Source organism: Phyllostomus hastatus, unplaced genomic scaffold (genome assembly GCF_019186645.2).
Source record: "Phyllostomus hastatus isolate PE091 unplaced genomic scaffold, TTU_PhHast_1.1 phas_scaffold_182, whole genome shotgun sequence".
In the NCBI taxonomy this organism is placed as follows: domain Eukaryota; kingdom Metazoa; phylum Chordata; class Mammalia; order Chiroptera; family Phyllostomidae; genus Phyllostomus; species Phyllostomus hastatus.
Window position 1 is genome coordinate 19,938,126 of NW_025334013.1, and position 9,291 is coordinate 19,947,416.

The window sequence follows — 9,291 nt, forward strand, 5'->3', positions numbered from 1 at the left end:
CTGAATTGGTGTTTGGAGAAGAAAGACATCCTCAAAGAAGGAGAGGGCTGCTATTCCGGGGGAGGCAGGAACGCTGAGCGGATGACAGAGGCAGGCCCACAGCAGCTCCACGTGGCTCCCTTTGACAGCGAGGGAGATCATGGCTCAGAGAATGGTGTGGCTGGGCCGGTGGCACAGCTAGTAGGTGGTGGGGTAAAACTCAGTCCACACTGCCTTCCACTGAATGTTTGCGCCAAGCCAGAGAGATACCCTTTGCAGGTCAAAGAGTGAGGGGTTCCTGCCCTGGCTGGTGTAGCTCGGTAGATTGAGCACCGCACCGCAAACTGAAAGGTCACCGGTTTGATTCCCCATCAAGGCACATGCCTGGGTTGCAGGCCAGGTCCCCCGTTGGGGGCCTGTGAGAGGCAACCTCTCGATGTTGCTTATGTTTCTCTCACACATGGATGTTTCTCTCCCCTTCTTTCCCTTTCCCTTCCCCTCTCTGTAAAAGTAAATAAATGAAATCTCTAAAAAAACAGTGAGGGATTCTTTCTCAACTCCTCCCTGATAATTCCCTTCTGAGCCCTGGGGGACAACTTTTCTGGAATGCCGCCCACTCTGTGAAAATCCTGCAGGCAGGCTCCCCAAAGCACAGCAGAGCCGAGTCTGAGCAGAACTTCCAGGGGAGCATCTGCTCCCCCCACACAGCACAGTCCCCACCAGGGGACGCCCTGAGGTGGTCAGCAGGACATGTTGTTTGTAGACCAGAGAAGTGGGTGCCCGGGGAGCCACCCTGAAGACATGCACTCCAGCTAAGGGCTATTATTACCCTCATTTCACAGGGAGGAAACTGAAGCCGGGGGGGCGGGGGTGAGGGAAGGCGAGGTGACTTGCTCCAGGACACATTGCCAGACCGTGGCAGGGACCCGCAGCTGTCAGGCTTCCAAGCCTGGCTTTCCCTAAACCGTGTCCAGGTGCACACACATTCTCTCTTCCTCTGGTACCCAGGCAGGCTCTCTGGCCTCCAGCTCTGCACGGGAGGTTGGGACCTGAAATATGGGGCTCACAGAAGCTGGTGGTCTCAGACAGAGGGGGAGTTAAGAACACTCAAGGTGGGCTTGGGCTTCAGAGAGATGTCAGAGTCTGCAGAGCAGGAGCCCAAACTGCCCATCCTACACAGTCAGGTTCAAAGGCCTCCTCCCGGAGAAGCCTTCCCGACCTCTCTGTGCAGCCATTGTCCCTCCCCGGAGCCCCGCCCCGCCCACTGGCTCCACCACAGTACCCCTTGCTGACCACAGGCTTTTGGAGAACAGGGCTCTGCTCTCGGTATAGCTCAAGATGCTACTGGCCTGGGAGAGACACAGGAGCTGTTCCTGGGGAGGATGGAGGAACAAGTGAATGAATGGGCGCACACGTGCAGGGCCCCGGGGGTGCTGTCAGTCTTGGCAGCAGGGCCCCCTGGTGGCTAAATCCTCACCCGCCCTAGCCGCCCTAGCAGAGAGAGGCAGGGAAGAGGAGGGACCTGTGCAAAGTCCCAGCTCCAAGCAGCTACTGTGGACTACAAGTTTTTTTAAAAAATGATTTTGTTTGTTTGTTTAGAGGGGAAGAGAGGAAGAAAGAGAAGGTGAGAAACATTGATCGGTTGCCTCTTGCATGCCCCCAACTGGGGGCTTGGCTTGTAACCCAGGCACGAGCCCTAAGAGGGAATCGAACCTGCAACCTTTCAGTTTGTGGGCTGGCACTCAGCCCACTGAGCCACAGCAGCCAGGGTGGACTGCGTGTTTTACATACATTCCTGGCAAGTCTTCATACCTTCTCTGCGAGGCCTGGACACTGGCCCAAGGGGACTAAGCAGGAAGGAGCAGAACTGAGAGCCTGGCTGGTTGCCATGGCCCCCGCTCTGCACTCCTCACCCAGGCATTGTGTCCCCGCCTGGCCAGGAGAGGGTCCCAGTTTGGCTGTGAGGTTCCCCTCACTTGCGGCACAGTCCTTCACTCATGCCTCCCCTCAGGCTCAGCTCCCTCCCCACAGCACGTGCACACCCCCCTCGGCAACCCCCCAACGCAGAGCCAGACAGGGCCGGGCTCCAGTGCCAGCTCCACTGGACTCCCTGAGTGGCTCACTTGCCACTCTGGACCCCAGTGTCCCGGTCTGTACAATGAGAGCAACAGTCTCTGTTACCGCTGCGTGCCCTGGACTGAGGACTTTCCTAAGAATGAGGAAATAAGGGAAATGACCCAGGCCCACAGAGAGTTAGATGGAAGAAACTGGTACCTAATGAATCAGAGCAGAGATGTGCAGAGTCACCTTAAAGGCCCAGGCTAACTCTGGGCCTTGCAGAAGGTGATGGCCCTAGGTGGGAGTGCTAACCCCTCTGAAGTAGTAAAGCATCTTCAGACAAAGGTGAGTCTCCGTGCCCCCAAGCTGCTCAGCTTGTCCAGAGAGAGGCAGCTCTGGCCACTGCACCAGGGGCCAAGCTGCGCCCGTGTGGAGATGGACAAGAGGCGTGTCACTGGTGGACAGAGTAGTTCCTTTCATCATGGCAGGATGGAGACCTGGGTGCGTTGGCTGGCTTAGCCTGGGGCCGTTTACCCAGGGTCTCTGCCATCTCTGCTGGGGCTGTCCTTGAGACAAAGCAGATCCGAGAGCGAGCCAGGAGTGTCAGAAGGGGAGGTGGCGAGGCCTGAGTCCAGCTTGTATGGGAGAGTGCACATTTGCCCAAAGGCATTCAGAATCAGTGACTTTTAAAAACACAATGCCAGCCTGTATCAAGCAGGATCCCAACAGGAAACAGATGGCATGCTCTAATGAGAGTTTGGGCAGAGTTTATTTTCAAAAGGACTAATACCAAGCCGGGGGTGGGGGTGGGCAGGGGGTCACGAGAGAGAGTGCAGCATGCTGGGGCTAGCAGCCGTGCAGCCCTCGCTCCCCTGGGCCTTCCAGGCCGAGGGCGGGAGAGGCGACCAAAACTCTGATGGGGAGGGTGCTGCGGAGCAGAAGTGAGCTCTCCAGGAGGGATCTGGGGATTAAATACTCCAACCTCCTCACTCTCGTCTCCTGCTGGGCTCCCCATTTACCAGACCCACGGGACTGTGGCTGGAGACTTTGACATGAACAAGAAACAAACTTCTGTCTTACTTGAACCGCTGGCTCTGCGGGTCTCGTGTAACCGCAGTCTAACCAACCCTTCCTGATGCACTCGCAAGGAAGCATCTGCCCAGAAGGCAGGACGATCGTGAACTTATGTGTATCATGAACTTATGTTTGTTTTGGTGGAACATATAAAGCAAATCTGGCAGAACTGCAAAGAGAAAGTCAGGAATCTATAAACAAAGTGGGAAGTTTTCATTAAACTTTCTTAAAACCAAGTCGCAAATCCATTACTAGAGTTATCCACTGTTTTCAAGTTCATGTAGAACATTTTTAAAAAACACCTCGTATGTGGCCATGAAGGAAGACTAAAAACTGTTCACACATCAATCTCATTCAGTCACATGCTCTAACCTCAAAATAATAAAGTTAGAAGCAATAAAAAGTTGGCCAAAGACATTCAATATGTTTGTTAACTTAGAAACACTTTTCTAAATAATTCACCGGCCGAGGAGAACATTGTCATGGAAATTATAAGGTATTTAAAACTGAACAACAATAAGCTAACATGGAACCTGGAGGGAAAATGGTAGCTTTAAATGCGTTGATTAGAAATAGGAAGGGTTGCCAACAACTGGATTAAGCACCCGACTCAAGACTTGAGGAAGAGACCCTCAGAAAACCAGAGAGAGTAGAAGAAGAATCCAAATAAGCAGAAAGTAATGGTACAACAAGCAACAAAAAGTTGAATTAATTTTTTCTAAAGCCTTAATAAAATAAACAAATCACTAGCAAAAATACACACTATTGGCAACAAAAAGAAAAATATGACCGGAGATGCAACAAATATATATTTTTAAATCACTAAAAAACACCATAGGGGTCTTGGCTTCGGGCCACATCTCAGATTAAGATACTATGAAAAACTTGAGAAACCAACCCAGAAGGAAGAAGTCACTTTCAAAACAAAGAGGAGAGAAAAAAAAATTAAGCACGGGAAATTCAGAGAAGCATGGCCATTATTCAAAAACTGTAAAGGCAGGCTTGGGCGGATAAACCAAACAGGGAAGACTGAACGCTGGGGAACAAGCACGGTGTGGGCGGTGTGGGCCAGCGGCTGCCATCCGAGGTCAGAAGCAGCCCGGCCTCCTTGGATGCTTGAGAGGAGGCTATCGATTCACCTGAGACGTTGTTAAATGAAGGCTGTTAAAAATGTAAGGATGACTGATGACAACGGAAATGGAATGTAACCTAAACCAGCAGAGAGGAAAGAAAAGGAATAAAGACAGTCCAGTCAGTCTACCCGCAGGCAGAACATGAGAAAAGGAGCGAAGGAAATCCGGGTGCTGCGGCCAGTTTCCGAGACGGCCCCGGTGCTCTCCGCCTCCGCGGACCCACGCCATCCCGCAGCCCCTTCCCACAACGGGACTTGCTTCTCTGCCACATAGTATGCTAAACACGGTAGAAGGGAGGGTGTGCCTTTCCCGAGCAGGGCCGGCTGTCTGGGAAGGCAGCTCACCCTCCCCGGTACAGCGCCGCCCTCAGGACGGCTCCATGTTTGTTTAATGCTCTGCTCTCAATGACTTGAAATTCCCAGTAATTTTTTAGTAAGGAGCCCCGAAACTAGGTAGCCAGTTTTGCTTCCAAGGTTAGGTTATAAAATAAGGTTTCCAGATAAAATACTGGGAGCCCAGACAAATTTGAATTTTGAATAAGGGATGAATAATTTTTTAGTATAAGTAGGCCCCACGCAAATATTAAATGATCTGAAGTTTAGATTCAACTGGGCATCCTGTATTTTTATTAGCTAAACCTGGCAAGCCTGTTAGAGAAAACCTGCAGGATCCCTTCCTCTCTCTCTCTCTCTCTCTCTCTCTCTCTCTCTCTCTCTCTCTCTCTCTCTCTCGTCACTCACTCCGAGGAAAACATGTCATGAGTGGCCCGATGGAGCAGCCCATGTGTCAAGGACCTGAAGCCTCCTGCCTCTAGCCATGCGAGTGAACTCGGAAGCAAACCTTCAGCAGACCCCCCAGAGGGCTGCAGCCCTGGCCGGAGCTTAACCAAAGTCTCCCAGACAGTCTGAGCCAGAATCGCCTAGTTGCGTGGCTCCCAGACTCCTGACCCTAAGGAATTGTGTGGAATAATGAATGTTTGTTGTTTTGAGCTGTTAAGTTTGGGAGTAATTTGTTACATAGCCATCTATAATTATTGACTACACACGGGTAAGTAAAAAGCACAAAACAAGATTTATAAATGAAGTTTTAAATGTGGGTAATCACACAAGTCATGGAAATGGGCTGATTCCACCAGTTAATAGGTCGTCAGCCTGCACGAAAACACGTAGTCCAGCGGTATGCTGTTCATGAGCAACAAACCTAAAGCAAAAATACGGAAGTGCTGAACGTAAGAACACAGCAAGCGATGTCCTCGGTGTAACAGACCCTTTCCACCGCCTGGCCGGTAGCAGGCCCTGCGCCTCTTGCACTTTGCTACGGAATCCTGATGTTCTTTTTTGCAGGCAGTAGGCAGAACTCTGTTGGCCCCAGGAGGAGTGGCTCTACCCCTGCCCCAGTTTATTTCTTGTAACGTGAAAGTACCAGCCCCAAAAGATGACTCAGGATTTGGCCCAAGCCCATCTTAGAATCTTGTTTTGCTTGGTCAGTAATTAGGGGAAAGGAGCTCATGTGCCCCAGTTCTGGGAACTGAGGTGTACAGGGAAACCTTCTGAGATGTGTTCCCTTCCTTTTTCCTTTCTTCTGCACAGTCCAGGGAGACAATGCCTGAGGTGCATTGACAAAAGGTGCAGCAGCCTTTTATAATCTATTTTTTAAAAGATTTTACTTATTTATTTGTAGATAGAGGGGAATGGAGGGAGAAATACCAACAATGGCCTGACTTCAGTTATTTAAAGAAAACATACCCCAATTTGTCTCAGGCACTGTAGTTGTGTTTTGTTACTTGCAGCTAAATACATTCCTAACAGGCATGTCCAAATGGACAAAATGGCCTTTCAGTCAAAAGGCATCATTACAGATAAGAGGATCATTATATGACGATTAACAAGGAAAATGTCACCAGGGAGAGATGCTTCTAAACTTTCGACCTAACAGTGGGCAGCAAAGCCTTCAGATTATATAAGGCACAGTCAGCACTCATTTCCCATGAAAGGACAGATAGCAAATACGTTAGACTTTGCAGGCCGTGCGGTCTCTGTCTCAGCTGCTCAGCTCTGCCCTTGCAGTGAGAAAGCAGCCACGGAGAACGCATTAACAAGAGAACACGGCTGCGTCCCAGTAAAACTGCATTTATAAAAACAGAGTGGGCCATAGTTTGATGACCCTGAAAAAAGTAAAACTTGAGACAATTTCAAAGAAAGATGAATAAATCCATACTCCTCCTGAGGACTTTATCCTTCCTCTCTCCATGGTTACGAAGTCAAACAGTCATAAAATTAGTAACTATGTAGGATATTTGATAACACAATTAAGAAACTTGATCAAACAATCAGAAAATTGACATCTTTTCATGCAGCAGGGAACATGGATAAACTGTGACCACATACTAAGTCGTGAGGTAAGTCCGCCCACAGGATGAAGAATTTATGTTATATAGACCACCTTCGGTGACCACGATCCAACAAAATGAGAAAACTATAAGAAAAAGACAACCTTCTGTCTGAAAACCAAAATCATACCTCTGAATATTTAATAAGACAAAGAAAAATTAGATAATATTAGGAATTGGTTGAAAATGAAAGTAATAATTAATCAGTTGAGCACCCAATTTGGGAAATGAACAAAAGACAACATCACAACACCCTCCCCAAAGAACAGGAAATAATGGAGATAAAGGTCAATAAAACAGAAAACAAAGAAACAGTACAGATGATCAATAAAACAAATGACTAAAAAATGCACACCTTTCTAGTAAGACTAAGACAAAAGAGAGAGGGTCCCCCAAACAGTTGAGAGTGACCTATAGAACAATTTCTTTTTAACCATAACAAATAACTTCAGGGGAACAAATTTGAAAATAAATATGTAATGGTTAAATGTCCATGAAATATAACTTATACAAACTGACTTAATAAATGGAAACAAGCAATAAATTATAACATTAAAGAAATAGTTGTTCAGATTGTTCTGGTTTTGTCTTTTAAATCTCTCCTGGATGTGGAGTTACTGTATCCTTTTCATTATTGTTGTTTTTTTTTAATCCTCATCCGAGGATACAGTGTACCTGCCAATGTTCCAGTCACCCGAACCACCTGGCCAGGGCTCCTTTTCATTCTGAATATTTATTTACCTGTGCCTTTTCTATTTTCATATAAATCAACCTGAGGGATGTGACTGTTTTTATTCATCTTTTCTGAGAACTAACTTTTTGCTTCATTAATTCTCTCAATCGTATCTCTGTTTTCTTTTTAAAAACTTTTTGTTCTTATCGTCATCATTCTTTGTCCTACATTCATTGGGTTTATTTTGTTGTTCTCTTTTCTTTCCTAAGTTAGAGTAAGATACTGAAGTTTTCAGCATCCCAATTTATAATTGCCCCAGAGGTAACCACCATTCTGACTTTCATCACCACAGATTGATTCTGCCTGCTTTTGAATTTCATGCAACCAAAATTACAGAGTATTTTCTCTTTCTGACTTCTCTCACTCAACATTCTGTGTGTGAGTTTCTCCTGTCTTGTTGCCTGTCACAATAGCTGTTTGTGTGTGACTTATTTTGATGTGCCGTGTCCCATTGTATGAATATACAACTTATTTATCCCTTCAACTGTTGATGAATATTTGGATTGTTTCCGGAAGTGTGTCATTAAATTTCCACACATGTACAAATTGTTTGTTGTCACCAGTTCTTAATTGCTTTTTGCTCAGAGAGTCTGGTGTACATGACTGACTCTTGGCAGGAAGACTTGCCTCGTGGCCCGATACGTGGTCGGGTCAACGTTTGTCCATGTGCCACGTATGCTTGGGAAGAGGGTGTCGGGTGCTGGCTTCTCCTTGTGTTAACAAATCAAGCTTGTTAATCGTGTTGCTCAAATCTTCCATACCTTTCTTATTTTGTCGTTAGAAACATCAGTCAATAATGACGAGAGGCGTTTTGGACTATCTCACTTGAGACTGTGTACTGTCAATTTATTATAATTACTCATGACTTGGTTTTCTGTACCATTTTACCTTCTGCTTTCTATTCATCCCACTTTCGCTCTGCTTCTTGCTGTCTTTTCTTACAAGTGGACTGACTTTCTGTCTGACTACTGATGTAGAAGTCACTGACTCTGCTGCACGGGCTCTCTTCTCAGAGTGCCTGCCCTGAAGGTTTGACAGCGCACGCTCAGCCAGGCCGGACCTCGGTGTCCCAGCCCTCCTTCCAAACACACAAGAACCTCGGGGCACTCGAACTGCAGGGGCTGCTCCCTGTCCCCTGGCATTCATTTCAGTCTGTCCTCGTAGCCTGCGCATTTGCCATTGTGATTGCTATATTCTACAGTGTTTGTTTAGATTTATCTACAAGTTTGTCATTTTATTTTCTCAAAAATCCTCGCGTCTCGGACTTGTCTTCCTCAATCATTTTTCTTTTTTTGGAAGTACATACTTAGAAGTTCTTTTATTTGAGGTTTGTTGGTGGTGATTTCAATTTTTTTTTTAGTTTAGTGGTCATTGTATCTGAAGGTGGGGAGAGCCACTGACCTGGAGCCACTTTAACACACTTCTGGGTCCCTGTTCGGTGTAGGAATCTCAGACGCAGGTCCCCCGACTTGCTATGGGCCCCATCGGTGCCCCTGACTTCTGTGAGGAGTATCTACTGCTAGATAGGCCCTCTCTCTGAACGTGAATCTTCGTAGAGATTTCACTCCTGGAAAACTAGCAGTAACATTTTTAAGTTATGGTTTTGTTTGTTTTTGTTTTTTGCAGCATCTGGTTCTTTTGGAGTGGGAGGGCCTTTCTGAGTCCCTGTCCACCGTCCTACCAGAAGTGGACGCCTTCTCGATGCGAGTTTGTATAGTTTCGCTCCTCTTGTGTGCATCCTTGAACAGTTAATAGTATTGTTTTGCCTGTTTTAAAACTTCATGTAATGTTATTATATGGTACACATCCTTCTGTCTTTTATGTTCCATATGACGTGTGAGCTTTGTCCATATTAACACACGGTACCTTGCTTGGACCCTGGCCCTCTTCCACGGATTAAGAAGTCAGTGCCCACCCTGAACCCC